Source organism: Nicotiana tabacum, chromosome 1 (genome assembly GCF_000715075.1).
Source record: "Nicotiana tabacum cultivar K326 chromosome 1, ASM71507v2, whole genome shotgun sequence".
NCBI classification, from domain to species: Eukaryota; Viridiplantae; Streptophyta; class Magnoliopsida; order Solanales; family Solanaceae; genus Nicotiana; species Nicotiana tabacum.
Window position 1 is genome coordinate 198,227,571 of NC_134080.1, and position 20,126 is coordinate 198,247,696.

Sequence of the window (20,126 nt, forward strand, 5' to 3'; positions counted from 1 at the left end):
GTGTTCGTTCTGACCATTCATGCTAAGACTTGTATAATTCTCCTTGAATCAATGTCGTTTAATTATGTGTTTTGTTAAAGCTATGTGAAATCCTAACTATCCATGTTCTACCTTATTATATATGCTGACTCTTTCATGACTTTTTGAACCCTTGATTACTCTGAATCCCTTATTTCCTGGTTTAATTTGAACGCCTTCCTTTAAACATTTGATTCTTACCTCTTTACTCAATTTGATTGAATTTGCTTGCCTTAATTGTTTTTCCTGCCTTGATTGTATTCCGTTGATTATTACTTATTTATTTCCTTGATTAAAATGCTGTTCATTTACCCCTAATTACCTATTCTACCTAAACTTTACTTGATTCTTTTCCTTAAATACTTATCATATTTTACCGTTGATTTAATTGTCCCTTGATTAAAGCAAGATCTTGTTGATTTACATGTGACTTCCTTGATTTGGCTGCTTAATTGATCTCTTACCTTATGTGTCAAGCTTCTAATTACTATATAAACCCCCCTTTGTTCTAAGTTCAGGACAACGAACACTAGTTCATCTACACTATTATACTCTCAAAAGCTCTCTACTCCCTTCTGTTCCTTGCAATTCTTATTAGTTCAGCCGGCTGTAAGCCAAGGCTGGCTATTGGTATTATATCTACTCTGTATTTTGTATACTCTCCTTAACTGGTATGTTCGGATTCAATTCACATTCCAAACTATGTGTTTACTTTGTTCCTACAGTTTATCTAATTTGATTTCCATTTCTATGAGCTATTCTCCTTAGAATGCAATTAGCATGCCTAGATTACTGTATCGCAAAGCATGTTTAAGCTTATAGCTTTATACTGTTTGGCATGCCAATCCTGCTTTAAATAATTATTTCACTAGCATGTCCCAAGCTGCATTGTGTGCTTATGAGTTCACCCAGCATGACCAAATCCTGTTTGTTCTAACATCTTGAATGTTTCTATGAAATGTTTGTCTAGTCCAGTTTGTTCTATTTCACTAATGTAATTCTATTTGTGTCTTAAACCTATGTGTTCTCAACGTAAATTTACAACTATTATCTGTGTATTTGATTGTCATCACTAAGGTGTATTCTAGGTGATCCCCCTACCTCTTTCCCTTGTGTGAGATCTGTTCTGAAGTTGTATGTCCTATGACTTGCTTTATGATTTTTTTTTAAAATGTTCCTCATGTCTTCTTAAACTATTCCTACTCTAACTCTGTTCTGACTTTCATAAAAGTTCTTTTTACTTCTAAGACCTTCTTTCTCTATTTACCAAACTCTTTCAAAGTCATTATGCACTCTCACATTACTCCTAGAATATTAGGTTCTGCCCCTATGGCATGTGTACTGCCTTGAGATTCTTGAGATCTCTCTGAACTCTGGCATGTCAGAGCTGGCCCTTCCATACTGTACTTAAATCAGTTATTGTTGAGAAAAGGTCTAGGTGTGAACACTGCCCGGGATCCTTGAGGTCCTTAGGGAATTTTGACACACCTAGACATGATATTGTCTATGGAACTTTGGCATTTGAGGCTATTGGAGGCTTGGGAAGTCATTTGGGCCTGCTTCAAGCTCCCTATAGTTAACTTCTTCTTTTTCTTTATTTGCTTATGTAATTTATTCAGCTAGTCTGTAATAATTATTTTTAATCAACATTGGGGTGACTAGTGAAAAAGGAGGCGCGATAGCGAGGATGAAGGACATGTATTATGTTGTGATATCTGTTCCCCATGTATATGTTCATACCTTTACCTTGACCTGTTATTGTCGTACTTATAGATCTTATGTGACTTGTTGTTATTGTCCTGTCCGTGATCTCTATCTCAATTGTTGTTGTGTTACTCATACCTTCTACTTTTTTAACTTGCAAATACCATGCCTACTTCCTGCTATTGCAATTACATCCATGTCGTAACTATTCTGTTGCGCTTTAGTGCAAGCCTTTTTCGATGTTAGTTATTTGTGCCTCTACTTGTTAACTTGTAAGGATCATGTGTTTCCTTCTTATCAGTTATACCTATATCTAAGCCTCCACCATGCTAGTTAGAGAAGTTGATATTCCGTGTCTTCCAATTACTGTCATTACTCATATGCCTTTTGCCTAGTCAATTGCTATTGCCCACATATATATCCTCGTTCATTATTGCTGCTTGCGTATTTCTTACTTTTTAATTTATGTTATCGGTATTTTTTTCATCCTGTTGGTACTGTTGTATTTATATTGGGTGAGGATGAGATAAAAGTATGAATGGTGTTGCTGTGTAATTAACTTGATATACGAGTGCATTCCTCATGCTATGAAAGTAATTGAGTGACTATCGTGGTTTATTGGTTTTCGTTCCACGGAAAAATTGATCGAGCTATTGGAAATTGCTAAATTGTGATCTCTGCTAGAACTCAATTATTGTTTAGCATCCTCGTCTCATGTATTCTTTTCTGTTATATCGTGGTATAGTTCTATTGCTGATTTACTGTTTAGGTTTTATCGGTGATTATTTTTTAAATAAAAATCTTTGTCACTACTTCGACGAGATTAAACAAGATACTTACTGGGTATATGGAGTTGGTTGTACTCATACTACATCTCTGCATCTTGCATGTAGATTTTTGGTGCGGAGCTATTGGTGATGTCTGGAGCTAACTCTAAAGATGTTCATGCATTCTGGATATAGCTGCCACTTGTCCTTGGTAGCTTTAGGTTTTGCTAATCTATTTCTGTAACTTTCAAACAAGTCGTGTAATTATTTGTATCAGCTTTGTAAATTCCATGTCTTAGAAGCTAATGATTCATACTACCAGTTCTAGGTTAAATGTGTAAATGTTCAGATGATTCTTCACTATTTTCCTATAATCTCATTTGGATTTTATTGACTGTTAGTTGGATTACCTAGTGGATCGAGTTAGGTGCCATCATGACTAGTGGTTTTGTGTCATGACAAGATGGTATCAGAGCTCTAGGTTTATAGGTTCTACGAGTCATGAGCAAGTGTCTAGTAGAGTCTTGTGGATCAGTATGATGACGTCCATACCTATCTTTGAGAGGCTACAAGACATTTAGGATAAACTTCTCGTCTTTCTTTCCTTATCATGCGACATTGATTTAGCTTGAAGCGTAACCCTTTGAATTCCTTCCACACAATCATATGCGCATGTGAGAGCTCGATATCGGTTGTACATCGACGGCTTGTGATTCCATGGATGAGGTGTGAGATGTGATTTTTGTGTGCTGATGATGGGTCAGTCTTGAGGACTTGAGGCCGTGTTTTGACTGCAGCTTGAGCACAGGAATTTTGGTCGTGTGTTCATGTGCTTTTGAACTTATACGTCTGGTATTGTCCCTATGAGTGGAATTCGTGGTCGGCGAGTGGTTGGATGACTAAATGATGAGTAGGATGTGACTGCGGGCTATGCTCAGATAATTTAAATGTGAAGAGAAGAGTTTGCTTCAGGTGTAAAAAGGCTTGATGGGTGCTTGATTTTTGTCTCGATGTGACGTGCAGTCCTGAGTTATGTGTGTGTGAGAAGGTTTTCCATGTTGTTTAATTCTGGAGCGAATTTGATTCTCATGCCTTATTGATGAGTTCAGACTCAAGGAGATTAAGTGGTGGCATAGTAGTTGTGGCTAGAATATAATATTTGCATTGGATGGTGTCGAGACTCGCGGTATTTCTATATCATTGTGGACTATTGTCGCAACCCAAGTTCTCCCTCTGTGAACCGTCTTGATAGTACCTAGTCTCTACGACCAGGTAAGCCTAACATTTGCGGAAAAAGAAACGAAAACATAAAATCTAACAACTAACAGGTAAATTTAAATAAGAAATTAAGATGCCGCTCAGTATATACAAAAATCACTCTATCGAAATGTACATAAACTCTTCCAAAACCTAGAATATCATCAGTCACACACTATAGAAAGAAAATAGTACTTCTATACTCTAGAGTTTAACAAAAGGAAATACAAGAAGTGTTTGACATGGGGAAGAGTAGATAGGGACTCCAAGGTCTGCGGACGCAGCAGATATACCTTGAAGTCTTCTATACTTCATGTGCAAGGAAGGGCATGAGTACACCACAACAATACCCAGTAAGTGTCAAGCCTAACCTCGGTCGAGTAGTCACAAGATCAGGTCAGGGCCCTATTGTAATTTAACAAGAATGTAAGGATAGAATAATAACAGCTCAGAACACAGAGATAACAATAGGGGATCTCCCAGGATACCATCTCGTAGTCCCAAACGTAAAGGTGCAGGGAGGTCTCCCGGAATACCGTTCTGTAGTCTTAAAGTAAATATGCAGTGTAGGGGGATCTCCTAGCATACCGTTCCATAGTCCCAAAGTAAATAAACAGTACAAAGGATCTCCCAAAATACCGTTTCGTAGTCTTAAGGTAAATATGTAGCTCAACAGTAGAAATGCAAATACAACACAAAAATCTTACAATTTAAACTAAGCTATAAATTCACTAAGCATGCTACACAATGTTCATATAAGCAATTAAGACACGTAGACATGTTCTAAACTAAACAAGTTAATTACATATGCTAGTGTATCTCAGTAAAAGGGAACGGGGTATTTTAAATTAATGAAAAATGGAGTTTTGCAACAAATAACTTGTGTACGCACTCATCACCTTATGTACAATGCGCTCATATATCAAAAACAATACCAAATCCTAAGGGGAGTTCCCCACAAAAGGTTAGGCAAGCCACTTACCTCAAACCAAGCTTAATAAATCCGTAACAATGCTCTTTCCACGAATATCTAGCACCGTATGGCCCAAATCTAGCTAAATCAACTATGTAACCTAAATATAACTACAAGAAACTAATCTACCTAATGAAATCAAAGCTAAAGCAAGAAATTACAAAATCTCCCTAAAAAGCCTCTCGGGCGCACGCCTCGGAATCAGGTAAAAGTCACAAAATACGAACACCCATGCACTCACGAGTTCACTTATACCAAAATTACACAAATCCAATACCAAAATCTCGATCAAAACCCCAAAATTTGGCCTAAGAACGTTTCTCAATTTTTCCCAATTTTCACCTCAAATCCGAAATTAAACGATAAAATAAATGATATATTAGTGGGATATAACAAAAATAATGTATATAATCCTTACCCAATTGATATCTCTGAACATCTCTCAAAATCTCGTCCAAATCCGAGCTCCCAAACTCAAGTTTTGATAAAAATGGCCAAACCCTCGTTTTTGAAATGTTTAATACTGCCTAGTGAATCCTTCTTCGCGAAAATGGAAAGCCAATCGCGTTTGCGAAGCACAACTCGCCTTGGCCCAAAAATTCTTCACCGCAAACGCGATGCCCTTGTCGTGAACACAAAGTCCTATCAACTCAACCCTACACGAATGCGGACCAACATCGCAAACGCGTAGGCATAAGGGCCTGGGTACCCAGCTGGCCATTCCTTCTTCGCGAACGTGAAGTACAAAATCTCACCTACCACAAATTCCTCTAGATGAATGCGAGTCTCCTCTCACGAACACGATGAAGGAATTGTCTTCAACAAAACACCGGAAAATCTGCCAACTCCCAAAGCGTTAAGCACCCGAAACTCACCTGAGGCCCCCAGGACCACCCTCCAATTCAAACTTAAAGAACTTGAAACTTCAAATTTCCACAACTGATGTCGAAACCTATCAAACCACGTCCGATTGACCCCAAATTTTGCACACAAGTCTTAATCAACATTACGGACCTACTCCAACTTCTGATATTAGATTCCGACCCCAATATCAAAAATTCCACTACCGATCCAAAACTCCAAAAATTTGATTGTCTCCATTTCAATCCTAAATAAGGTACGGACCTCCAAAACACAATTTGGACACGCCTTAAAGCCCAAAATCACCCAAAGGAGCTAACGAAATCGACGGAACTCCATTTCGGAGTTGTCTTTACACAATTCCAACTACGGTTAAAATTTTAAGACTTAAGCCTCCGTTAAAGGACTAAGTGCCCAAAAACACTCAAAAAAAACCTCTCGACAAGTCACAATAGCATAAAAGAATACAGAAGAAGTAATTAATAGGGGATCAGGGCTATAACTCTCAAAATAACTGTCTGAGTCATTACAGTTATGCATTTCAGTATTAGAAAGGTGGAGAAAATGGATTTAGATTCATAGAAGGTCTCTTCAGAGTGGGTGTCTCGGTTGTGGTACTTTAGGGTGCTTAGAGGGAATGCAGCAGCTTATGGGACTTAGGGCGACATGTTTTTTATGCTAGAATATCTTATGGCGAGCTTTGGGGTAAGCATCATGGTGTTCTCGCAATGAGGTGTATCAACTTAAGGGTAATTTTGAAGGAACTCAGAGAAAACAGGGCAGTTTGATAGTACTTCGATCAACACGAAAATGGTATGATTGTATCTTTTGGTACTTATCATGTAGGGAGTCTCCACAGGTGTTTTGTGGCAATACTCATGGGTTTTGGGCAATTGTGTGGCTTGGTTGATTTAGAGAGATTCAGTTCTGATAGCTTGGTTATGTGCAAATGGATCCCAAGGAGTTCTCGATGATTTCTATCATGGTTCGAGGTGGATATTTCCTACTGGTGTGAGGAACATTTTTTGTATTAGGATTTCCTCCTAGATGAGATCAAATAGAAGGTTTCTGATTGATCGGGATTGAGCTTTGTATGTGCAAGATCACGGTTCAGTTTTGGAGGAAAGGTCATGAATTCTTATATAACACGAATAGTTTTAGATGTCTAGATGGATGCTATTAATACTTGGTATTGCCTGAGAAGAGTGTACATTTTAGAAGGCGCATTGTGTTTTGACTTGCGGATGCTTCATTGATATTGTAGTGCTCGCCTGGTTGATCGAGTGCTGAGATTCAGATTTTGTTATATGGCACAGAAGAATTATAGAAGTATTCCTTGTGGGATGATCGTATACGATAGATCTGTTAGACATTTGGGCGGTGGAGTTGAGATCAGGTAGGGTGATTCGTGCGTTCTACGAATTTGGAGACTGGGAGTTCTCATATGCAGATTGTTTCGAGGTTGTGGATTGTGAAATATGGAAAAAGATAGCCAAATGATAGTATGTGTTATGGTTATGTCGTTGTGGACTTTTAGAGAGCTATTTGTCAGTTTGGGAATGACTAGAGTTGATTTGAGGGCCCATTGGTAGGGCTATTGAGCATGTGTATTCTGTATCGGATCGGGTTTGCTTACTCCTACGTAGATATTACCACAGGTATATCGGCGAGCGTTATAGATACTATCCATGCCTTGGTCTATGTTATGTGTTCCTCTCTTATGCTATGATGGGTTGTGAGGGTTGCATGGCTCTTCGCACGCATATTGTAATTTAGTTTAGGCCTTATGGCGTTATGGGTGAGATGGCCTTCATGACGTTGATTTGCTTATTGCACCATAGTTGTGTTGGTCTTCCTTAGTATTGTTTGTGCCTAATCATTTTACCACGGTTATATTTTGTGCACTCTATCATGCTCGATGTTGACACACATATGATCAGTGAGTCCGAGTATTATGGCTCGATGGGTACCCTATGTGGATTGATATGATGGAATTGGGTTGTGCGCCGCAATGGTACTGTGATGAAATGTAACTCCTGATGCTTACTTCGTGTATTTTTGCTTTCACCTTGTTAAAAATAGTTCATAGTAAAATGCTTAAATTTCCCAGCCTGCTTAACTTGCTTAGTAGCCTTCTTATTTAGTTTTCTTACTATTATCTGTCATGTCTGAATTATTACTTGTTGGTATACGGAACCGGGTTGTGTGGGACTCCATATGATTATTGTTGATACTTGTAAGTAGGGATACTTGTATTGTCTAAGATAAGGTTTCTAGATGTGAGATTTTCTTGGGATTAGCAAGGTTTGGAAGAATAATACTATATTTTGCTAAAGATTTGGGAAATGGCCTTGGTCGGACGAGTGAGTTTCTTGGCTTATTAATCAGATGAGTGGTTAAGAGGTTATGCTAGTTTCTTTCATCATTGGTAGGGTATGAAGGTTTTGAATGAGGTTCTAATCGATATGAGGTTTGCTACTGGCATTGGATTTGTTTTTGGGCAGTAATGGTGGCTAGCACTTCCTGCTATAAGTGTCTGAGTAATAAGGTATATCATGTGATTATATCTTAGGGTTATGGTTATGACTTAATAGAGCTTGTTCAGACTTATACAGTGTGTAAATGTGATTTTCAGGTCTTATAATGAATTTTGGATGTTAGAGATTGGGTTCTAAGGTTTAAGGACCAAGGTTGAAGTAAAGATCTCTAGTTATATTGCATTGGCAGGCTTATATAGAGCAGGGTGACGTGGGATTACCCCCGGATATATTGATATTAAGGTTACACCGTAATTTGGTAGCTTCAGAATGACTCCTGGCACGTTCGAGGATGAACGTATATTTAAGTGGTGGAGGATGTAACGACCCGACTGGTCATTTAGAGAATCTGCACTTCACTCGGTAGTTTGAGGGCTCGAGTATCTCTGCATGATGTATTATGACTTGTGTAAATCATCGGTGTTAGTTGACACGCCACTTTTTCTCGCGAAATCGGGTTTCAACACGTGACAACTCTTTTAAGGAAGGGAGTTAAAAGAGAGAGTCGCCACCCAACGGGTTTGAGGTGCGTTAGGGCACCTATTTTGTAGATAACTCTATTTGACTAGTTCGTGTTACCAATGATCGGGTAAGGGCTCGAAATTACCTCGAAAAGAAGGTGTTAGGCACTCTCTGAGGTCCACAACTGTGGGTCCCGGTCGTACTCAATTATATGAATTCCTCTATTTGATTAAAGATAAGAAAACAAGGAATTTGGGAAGTTCATTATTAAATACAAGTAATTGATTTAAAGACAAGGTGGGGGGGGTCCTAAATTTTTTAGCCCAAAAGATCACCCCGTGCAACATAAATAATATTTCGTAACTCCCATTAGAAGAGGAATTAGGAGAGGAGTTTTTGAGAGGCGGTGAGTTAGGGTTCTTCAGAGGGGAGAGAATAAAGAGGCGGCGGGTTTGGAGTGAATGGGGTTAGGGCTTGGGTCGAGTGATATAAGGAAAATGGGGAGGCGTTTGTGAGTCATTGATCATTTTTTATCAACGGCTCGGATTTGCGAAGGGTTGGGTTGGGTTAATTAAATGGGTATGGGTAGTGGGTTGCTGGTATTGGTCTTGGGCTAATTGGTCTATGTTTGGGTTGTTAAGTCCAAAATTAGTTATGAAATTGGGGCCGAATTTTAAATACCCAATTTTAATCAAATAAATAATTTATAAAAGTAATAAATAAATAATAAAAAATATCATTTGTGCATATAAATGATTAAAAATAATTACTTAACATTATAAAAATATAAAAAGTTATTTTTTGTATAAATAATGTAATTATATATGCATATGGGCTATTATTGCAAAAATATACAACTTAGCCTTAAAAATGCAAATGTGATGCACTGAAAATATTTAAGACCTAATATTGGTATAAATGATAAGTTTAGATAATTAAGTCATATTAAAAATAATTTGGAGGGTAATTATTGAATATTTATATAATAAAATGCAGAAATAAATTGATTTAAAGCCTTTAAAAACTATGAATAATTATAAAGAATACTTGTGTGTGCTCATAAATCAAAATGATGATGTATATGCACTATTTTGAAAGTATGTATGTATGTATATATATATATATATATATATATATATATATATATTAAATGAGGGAAAATTGGGTATCAACAGCTATCCCTTTTTACCCAGGAAGGATGAAAGAGTTGTCGGATAAAGAAATAATGACCGATTTTGACCAAATGGAGTGATTTTTGAAAAATATAAGTTGAACCCTAGTTTTTGAGTTGACTACATATCCCTAGTTTTACAGGAATCAGGCCATGTGTAGTTCTGGATCCAACGGTGAACGAAGCCGATGGAGTTCTTATAGGAATGGTTGTATGTTTTGGAAAATGTTCTTTTGGGAAGGATAGTATCAGATAGATTTATGCGGAGTTATGAATGTTAATCTGAAACGTAGGATGTTCCATAGAGCAAGTATTCAAAAGTAGCCATAGAGTGAGAAATGGGAATTAATGACGGTCAATTGTGTTTAAAACATTTGTAGAGTGCGAACGTTATGAATGGAAATCGGAGCGAAGATCGCTCCCGTTTGAAGAACAGTTACTTCTTGAGTTACCTGCAAAACTTAAAACACGATGGATCCAAATATATATGGATTATTGAGAATTTAAACATGATGCAAATTCCCTTTTGACCATGGAGATTGTCTTTGGACGGTGAGGATAATGTCCTTAGATCATGACGTGTATGTATGTATATATGTATATATATGTATGTATATATGTATATGTATGTATGTATGTATGTATGTATGTATATGTATTATTGAGAACATAAACTTGATGCAAATTCCCTTTGGACCATAGAGATTGTCTTTTGACGGTGAGGATGATGTCTTTAGATCATGACGTATTGGGCCCTGAATAGCATGATAAGGGATTCGCAGGCCATGAAATGATGTTCTCAGACCATGAAAATGATGCCTCTGAACTATGACGCCTTTGAATAATGTTCTATGATATTGAGAGATCCACCAACTATGGCATGTTGTCTTCAGGCTATGAGGATAACGACTTCGGACTATGATGCCTTTAGATAAGATGGCGCTGTTTTAGCCCATGAAATGCAAAGACATGATTCTGGGTCATATAAGGAGCAAAGCAAGACAGGGCTTAGTATTGCATAAGATTGGGACAGAGCTTAGCCTAGAGAAGTCAAAATACCATTCGTTTTCAAGTAGCGTAGGGTTCAACATTAGGCAAGGAAAGGCAGAGCTTAGACTTATGCAGTTGGGGAGGCAATGCCTAGATTCATGCAAGAAAAGGAGACAGTGCATAGTCTCATGAAATAAAAGGTAATGCTTAGCCTTATGCAGTTAAGGAGGCAGGGCTTAGCATCATGCAATTAAGGAGGCAGGGCTTAGCCTCATGCAAAATGGAGACGATGCTTAGTCTCAATGCAAGGGAAGGTAGTGCTTAGCCTTATGGAGATAATGCTTAGTCTTATGCAAGGGAAGGCAGTGCTTAAGCCTTATGCAATTAAGGAGGCATGGCTTAGCCTCATGCAAAATGGGGACAAAAGCTTAGTCTCATGCAGGGGAAGCCAGTGCTTAGCCTTATGCAATTAAGGAGGCAGGGCTCAGCCTTACGCAAAATGGAGACAATGCTTAGTCTCATGTAGGGGAATACAGTGCTTTGCCTTATGTAATTAAGGAGGCAAGGCTTAGACTCATGCAAAATGGAGACAATGCTTAGTCTCATGCAGGGGAAGGCAGTGCTTAGCCTTATGCAATTAAGGAGGCAGGACTTAGCCTCATGCAAAATGGAGACAATGCTTAGTCTCATACAGGGGAAGGCAGTGCTTAGCCTTACGCAATTAAGGAGTCAGGGCTTAGACTCATGCAAATAGGAAACAAATGGAAAAGTAAAGTATTTCTTAGTTGAAGATGTTCGTGCTAGATAAATTGTTGTCTCGAAGGCAGTATCTTGATGTATCTGTGAGTATCGTTGTCTTATTGTACCTGCATTCAAAGAAAGAATTGTGAGTTATGTGGGGGAGGCTGGTTCGTGCTTTTGTCTTCTACTTTGCCTCTGCTCCTATCTTGAAATTATGTTTGAGTTACCCTGGGTAACATTTGGCTGCCATAGAAATAAAGCTTTCGAAAAATATGCATGCATTTGATAAATGTAGTTGCTTAAAAACATAGTATTATGTAATATCAAGTAAATTAGATGTATCAATGACTGTGACACTTTTAGAGACATTGCAACTTCCTTACATTAGAATTTTAAGGGTTCTCCTCCAAATTCTGCCCCAATTTAATAAGCGATTCTTTGACCGTTCTGCATACGATGGAATTGGCTGGACTTGCTCCAGAATTTTTAGGGTCCTCCTCAAAATTCTTCCCCAGTTTCTGACCATGGGGAAAATAAAAGTTTTATTAAGATGTGACCAAACCCAGAGGGCTGCCTATGTATACCCTCTTAAATGCGAATCGGATCAAGCATAGTTCAGTTGCATTGATAGGCTTCGGTTAAATTTCACCGTCCATTTCTGCAAGTATGAGTTCTCCTCCCGTTAGTACCCTGTGGACCATGTAGGGCCCTTTCCAATTAGGTGAGAATTTTTCTTTGGCCTCATCTTGATGCGGGAAGATCCGCTTCAGCACTAGTTGTCCCGGTGTGAACTATCTGGGTCCGACCCTTTTGTTGAACGCTTTGGACATTATTCTTTGATAAAGTTGACCATGGAATACCATTTTCCTGTGCTCTGGTTGATGTGCGGACTGTGATTCGATATCCTAATAAGGCAAATGGTAATTTCTCGTGCCATTGCTTGTAGTTGTCTACCATTTTCCTTAGAACTTTCTTGATGTTCTTGTTGGCGGCTTCCGCGGCTCCATTCATTTGAGGTATGTATACTTTGGAATTCTTGTGCTTGATCTTGAAAGTTTCACACATAGCTTTCATTAAGTCATTGTTGAGGTTGGCGGCGTTGTCAGTGATGATGGATTCTGGTACCCCGAATTGGCAAAGAATACGATCCCTGAAAAAATCTGCAACGACTTTCTTGGTTACGACATTATAAGATGTAGACTCAACCCATTTTATGAAGTAGTCTATGGCTACTAAAATGAACATGTGTTTGTTCGAAGCGGAGGGCTCGATCAGACCGATGACATCCATTCCCCAAGCGGCAAAAATCCAAGGTGCACCTGTTGTATTGAGTTCATTTGGTGGTACCCGTATCATATCAGTATGTACATGACACTGGTGACACTTTTGGACATACTTGATGTAGTCCGTTTCCATAGTCATCCAAAAGTATCCTACTCTCAATATCTTCTTGGCTAAAATGAAATCGTTCATGTATGGTCCGTAATTTCCGGCATGTATCTTTTCGAGCAATTTGGAAGCTTCCTTGGCGTCAACTCACCGTAATAATCCTAGGTCTGAAGTCCTTATATACACAATTCCTTCACTTTGGAAGAAATGGTTGGATAATCTTCGTAGTGTGCGTTTCTAAGTATGATTTGCATGTTCTCGGTATTCTACTTTTGCCAAGTATTCTTTCATATCATGGAACCACGGGTTTCCATTCGCTTCTTCTTTCATATCATGGAACCACGGGTTTCCATTCGCTTCTTCTTAAATATGAGCGTAACAAGCTTGTTGATTATGGATTCTTACTGGAATAGGGTCGATGAAATTCTTATTCAGGTGTTGTACTATGGAAGACATAGTAGCCAGTGCATCTGCGAACTCGTTCTGGATTCTCGGAACATGTTTGAACTATATCTTTGTGAACCTCTTCATAAACTCTTGCACGTGATACAGATATGGAAATATTTTGGTATTCTTGGTAGCCCACTCTCCTAGAACCTCATGTTATAGAAGTCTAAATCACCAATGACCAGCAATTCCTGGATATTCATGTCAATGGCCAGATTGAGCCCCGTGATGCAAGCATCGTATTCTACCATATTGTTGGTGCACGGAAACCTGAGCTTTGCGGATACCAGATAATGCTGACCTGTCTGTGACACCAAAATAGCTCCAATACCCACTCCTTTGAAATTTGCAGCTCCATTGAAAAACATTCTCCAACCATCATATGTTTCGGTGATATCTTCTCCTACAAATGATACTTCTTCATCGGGAAAATATGTTTTCAGTGGTTCATATTATCCTCCTACATGATATTTTGTAAGATGATCTGCTAATGCATGTCCCTTGATCGGCTTCTAAGTCATATAGACAATGTCAAATTCACTCAATAGTATCTGCCATTTTGCTAGTTTCCCTATAGGCATGGATTTCTAAAAAAGATATTTCAGATTATCCATCCCTGATATGAGATATATGGTGTAGGCACATAAGTAGTGCCTCAATTTCTAAACTATCCAAGTCAAGGCGCGGCAGGTGCGTTCCAGCAAAGAATACAGTGTTTCATAGGGTGTGAATTTCTTACTCAGACAGTATATGGTCCACTCTTTTCTCCCCGTCTTGTCATGTTGTCCCAAGACACAACCGAAAGCTCCATCTAGTACTGACATATAGAGTAGCAGATGTCTACCAAGTTATGGCGGGACCAGGACTGGCTGTGTGGAAAGGTATTCCTTATTTTTGTCGAAAGCTTTTTGACATTCTTCGGCCTAACTTGTTGCAACATCCTTCTTTAGTAATTTGAAAATTGGTTCACAGATCACTGTCGATTATGCTATGAAGCAGCTGATGTAATTGAGACGTCACAAGAAGCTCATCATATCTTTTTTGCTATTCGCAGGTGGAAAATCTTGGATAGCTTTGACCTTTGAAGGGTCTAATTCAATCCCTTGGTGAGTGACGATGAAACCTAGCAATCTTCCAGCAGGGACTTTGAAGGCACATTTTGCAGGATTCAGTTTTAGATTGTACCTTCACAGCCTATTAAAGAAATTCCTCAAGTCTGCTATATGATCTGTGCTTCTTCTGGATTTGATGATTATGTCATCCACGTACACCCCTATTTCTTTGTGAATCATATCATTGAAAATAGTTATCATTACTCTTATATAAGCGGCTCCATCATTCTTTAGGCCAAACGGCATCATTTTATAACAAAACATCCTCCATGGAGTGATAAAGGCTGTTTTCTCGGCATCTTCCTCATCCATCCAGATCTGATGGTATCCCGCGAAGCAATCCACAAAGGATTGGAGTTCATACTTGGCACAGTTGTTGATCAGTATGTGTATATTAGGCAACAGGAAATCATCTTTGGGATTTGCTTTATTTAAATCCTGATAGTCGACACATGCTCTGACCTTCACATCCTTCTTCAGAACTGGCACGATGTTAGCTAACCAACTAGCGTATTCAACCACTCTAAGAACCTTATCTTTGATCTGCTTGGTGACTTCCTCTTTGATTTTCAGACTCATATCAGGCTTGAACTTTCTGAGTTTCTGTTTCACAGGCGGACACATCCGGTCGGTACGTAGTTTATGAGCCACTATAGATGTGCTCAAGTCGGTCATATCATCATACGACCATACAAAGATATCTTCGTATTCTTTCAGGAAACGGGTGTACTCCAGTTTCTCTGATGGTGAAATGTCAATGCTTCTGCGAGTTTCTTTGACTGTTTCAGAATCTCTCAAGTTGACTATCTCAATTTCGTCCAAATTTGACTTAGGCTTATTCTCAAAATTTTCCACCTCTCTAAAAATTTCCTCAGGGATTATATCTTCTTCTTCTATTTCCTCTTAATCATTATCCTTGTGTTGCGTTGTCTCATTACATGTCACAGTCGTCGGTTCATCGGGATAAGTAATAATATTATTGTAGAGAGAAAATGTAAAGGATAATAATAAATAATAAAATAGTAATACATTAGATAAATCTTGAAAAAATTAAATAAGTTCAACTCGATGACTCGAGAAATTATTTCAAAACAACATGCGTCTAAAACAAAATATTGAAAACGTCTTAAATGCTAAATATTTCTTTTAAAAAATAGATCATGCTAATTGCCAGGCTACCCAGGAAGTCGACGGGCCCGGGACGGTACACCTGTCCAGTTTTTGAGAGCAGCTTCCTTTCCCACAGTCTGAATTGTAAGGTCTTCCTTCTCCTCCTCCTCAACAATTGCATTGCAATCCATGTCTTCATCGCCCAGAAATAGACTCCTCAGGCTAGCTAAAGCTTCCTCTTCTTCAGATCCCCATATCACGTCATTTTGTTGAAATGTTTGGTGCAGGTGCAGGTGCTGTATTGGCTATTCAAGAGTGTAGTAAGGACCACATCATGGTGGAAACCAATTCTGATACTCATGCTAGATGTATTCATACCCAAGCCTATAAGTTGTACCATGACGCTAACTGTATTGGTTTGGTGATCCCTTGGAGATCCTTGCTGAGGCCCTTGCTGGGTTTGTACCATGTCCATAACAGTATGCTTTCAATCTTAATACGCCACCACTTGTTTTTCTCGATTGCATTGACTCGCTCGATGCGATGGTATGTTTCTCCACCCAACTTCCTTCTATTCTCAACAACCGGAACAGTTTGATTAGTGTAAATGGGGTTACTCCCATCCCCATGGATGATTACTTCCTGATTATTCCATTCAAACTTCACAGCCCGATGTAGAGTGGAGACCACAGCCCCAGCAGCATGTATCTAAGGTCATCCCAATAGTAGATTATATGTGGCAGATATGTCCAATACTTGAAACTCAACATCAAACCAAGTTGGGTCTATCTGCAAACACAGGTTGATTTCCTCGATTGTGGACCTTTAGGACCCATCAAATGCTTTCACATTCATAGTTCCTGCTTGTATTTCATACAATCCTTTACCCAACCTCTTCATAGTAGTCAACAGACAAATGTTGAGGCTTGAACCCCCATCTATTAGGACTTTGGCTATGAATTTATCCTCAAATTGTACTGTGATGTGTAATGCCCTCACAACTCATCTTCGTGAAAAGTGATCTTGTGGCTTTCCAACACTTGTCCTGCCATGTTGGCCATTTCTCTGCTAGTGATGTTGTTGGGCACATAAGCTTTGTTCAACACTTTCATCAATGCGTTCCTATGCATCTCAGAATTCTGTAGTAGTGATAGAATGGATATTTGAGTAGGGGTTTTGTTCAGATGATCAACCACAGAATATTCCCTTGCTTGCACCTTTCTCCAAAGATCATTCGGGCATGTTTCAATGATAGGCTGCTTGGGAGCGGCTTTTTTACTTGTTCCTCCTAAATGCTTAGGTGTGTAAACCCTACCGCTCCTGGTCATGCCGTGTGCGGCACCTGTTTCTTCCATTTCCCCTTTTCCTTTTCTTCTTCCCTCTACAGCATAGTCCCATGGTATAGCATTGGATTTAAAGGACGGTATGGGTGCTACCGTCACAGTGAAGGGTGTGGTCACTTCCACCTCAAACAGAGTTAGCGTAGCTGAGGGCGTTGTTACTTCAACCTCAAACAGAATTGATGTAGCTACTTCGACCTCAATTGGTGAATAAATCAACATATAATAGGTGTGATAGTGATTGGAGGTATTTTAGGTTCATCCCCTTCACGAATGAGCCAAATTGATCCTTCCGGATCCTATCCTTCATCATTTTCTATCACATTTACCGCTTCGCCTGTATGATCTGGGAGGGGGTTATTATGGACATTTGGTGAAGCCTCTTTTCTTGTATAACCTTGGTGTCAATCAACGTCTAAATCTTATCTTTCAAAGTGCGACATTCATCCATAGTATGTCCCTTCATGCCCAGTGGTAGGCACATGTCTTGTTTGGATTGACCCACTAAGAGGCATTTTTCATAGAAATGGTAGGAATTAGAGTAATATAACCAATAGCCTTTAGTATTTCATATAACTGATCGATGGGTTCAGCAATAAGAGTATATTGTCTAGATGGTCTAAGGTCAAAATTTGGTCTGGGTATTTGGTGGTTTTGGCGAGCTGGTGGTGGTGAATGGTAATATGTTGGTTGAGTGTTATAAGTATGGTAGGTGGCGGTGAGTTGTTGGTATCTGGGCGGTAAAGGCTGATATGTGGGTGGTGGTGTTTGATATGTGAGGGGAGACTTCGGACCCTGGGCTACTATTACTGCACCAACTTCTTTCTTCTTAGAGATACCTCCTAACTACAAGGCTTTGTTTGTAGCTTGGATTGCCTCAAAGTTTGTCACCATTCCGCTTTTAATTCTATCTTCTATTCTTTCTCCTAATTTGATGATATTAGAGAACTTATGGTTTTCAATAACCATCAACCTTTCATAGTATTGTGGATCTTGAGCTCTAACGAATAACTTATTCATCTACTCTTCTTGCAGCGCTGGCCTTACCTTTGCGGCTTCTGACCTCCATCAAGAAGCATACTCATGAAAAGTTTTTGTTGGCTTCTTCTTAAGATTCTGAATGTAGAAGACATCTGGCGCATTTTCTATATTGAACCTGAACTGATCCATAAAATCTGATGTTATGCTCACCCATTTAACCCATTTCTTCAGGTTTTGGCTGATGTACTAGGACAGGGTGTGTCCATTGAGGCTCCTCATGAACAGCTTCATGCTGAATCTTTTATGCTTACTAACCCCTACGAGCTTGTCACAGTATGTTCTCAAATGTACCTTTGGATCACCTGTCCCGTCGAACATTTCAAACTTTGGAGGTTTGTAACCCTCTGGTAGCTCTACGTCCAGCTGAATACAAAAATCTTCATAATTCAGACCTTTTATGCCTTTACCGCCTTCAACACCCTAGACTCGACTAGTAAGCTTCTTGAGTTCCTATTCCATGTTCTTGATGAGCAGGTCCTTCTCAGCAGATTCACGTATGTGTATGGTTTGTTGTGGAGTGTGAGGTAAGGTTTCTACATATATGGGATTGCTTTGATGGACTCCAGGAATTTGGGCATAATGGTGGTCATTGGTTGAGTTTTGAGGAGTGTGGTAGGTAGTGGTTTGTGGATACTATGTTAGATTATGATGATTTTGTGGAGGATTAGGATTTTGAGGAGGTGTGGCATATTGATGGGGTGCAGGAGGATTTTGTTGGTTTTTTGTGTTTTGGGGAGGTGTTGGGTTTTTGATGTTTTGTTGGTTGATGTCGGGGACGTTCAGGGTAAGGGAAAGGTTTGCCAAATTCTGGACCTAGTGAAGTTCCCCTTGTAAATCCAATATCTTTTGTTCCACCCGTAAAACCAAGCCATTCTGTGCTGGAGTGCTTCGACTATCTGGAGTTTCGACATTCTCTTCATGCGTAGCATTGTCTTTCTTGATATTGCTTATATCATCCATTCTGGATTTTCCTTTGCTTTTAAGATGAAGTAAAGGACCTCTACATATTGTATGATATGCTAATGATGCCAGTATGCATGAACAAACCTTAGGGGATGAGAATAAACAAATAAAGAAAAGAAGAAAAACAAAAGATAAACAAGTAAGTGAGGAGTATTAAAAGGATGTTTGCGGTATTTAAACACATATTGCGGAATTATAAATTCGTGTCCTAATTTGGAGACTTCATTGTGCCTGTGTTGATACCCAATTTTTTCCCTACATATTTTCAATATGCAAAATACCTTCAAAATAGCATATATATGCATATATAAGCATGCCCAAGGTTTTTATTATTTTTCCATAATTTTAAGGTTTTAAATTGATTTATTTTCTCCCCTTTTATCCATAAAATCCCCAACAATTATTTCCAAAATTATTGTTTTAATAATTCATCTATTGGATTTCTATATTTATACCAAAATATGGCTAAGGTAATTTTTATATATTTTTATAATTATATTTAGTATTTTTAAAGCTAAATTGCACATAATTGCAATATTATCCCCATTTGAGATTTAATTATATTTTGTATGCATAAAATTGGATACTGTATTTTTAAATTGCTAATTATGTATTATAAATAATTTTAGCATTTTAAATTATTTTTCAGAAATTATCTACTACTTTTATAAATTAAATAGGGAAAACTAGCTATTTAAATTATGGCCAAATTGGCATTCAATTATAGCCAAATCGGAACCCACCTACCCCATTTAATCTCGACCGTTGATCTCCCAGATTAACGGTCCACATTAGCCCTTTCCTTTTTTAATCAAACGACCCCCTAAACCCTACCGCATTCTCTCATTTGCACAGCCTCTGAATCCCCCCTCTCACAAATTCTCTCTCAACTCACCCTAACCCTAATCACCATTACCGGCGAGAACCTCCTTCCTATGGTGTTCTCTTGCCTTCTCCGACCACCTCTGGTCTCCTATACTCCATGGCTCTTCGACTTCATGAGTCCTTGAGAAGATCTCAAGGAAAGCCAACCTGTTCCGATTTGAAACTCGTTCACTCGCCTGTCTCCGGCCATTTTCATTTGTAAGAAAGGATTTCCTCTTGTTCTTCGTTTGAATCCATGAGTTTTTAACCGATTCTCTTTATCTCTACTATTTTCCGGAAACCCTATTTCGCTATTGTTCGATTCTTCTCAGATCTTTATAGATCTGAGGTGATTCGAGTATTATTAAGCATTTTCCAT